Source organism: Penaeus monodon, chromosome 24, assembly GCF_015228065.2.
Source record: "Penaeus monodon isolate SGIC_2016 chromosome 24, NSTDA_Pmon_1, whole genome shotgun sequence".
NCBI classification, from domain to species: domain Eukaryota; kingdom Metazoa; phylum Arthropoda; class Malacostraca; order Decapoda; family Penaeidae; genus Penaeus; species Penaeus monodon.
This window is the reverse complement of record NC_051409.1, coordinates 30,590,760-30,590,988: the sequence shown is the minus strand read 5'-3', so window position 1 is coordinate 30,590,988 and position 229 is coordinate 30,590,760.

Below are 229 nucleotides of genomic sequence, written 5' to 3'. Positions count from 1 at the left end.
CAAAAAAAAGCACATACAAAAAATATACACTAAAATAATAAATAAACAAAGCACCAGATCACTTTGTCCCTTTCCGAAGTCATACCATAGTCAAATCTCTCTCACAACCTATATCATCACGCTTCACGACCACTCGGCTGACTTTCGGGAGGCCATTCCGGGGTCCCTGAGCAGCCCTATATGTACAAGGACCAATTCTCGAATCCCCTGGTATCTGCTTTTGTACTTC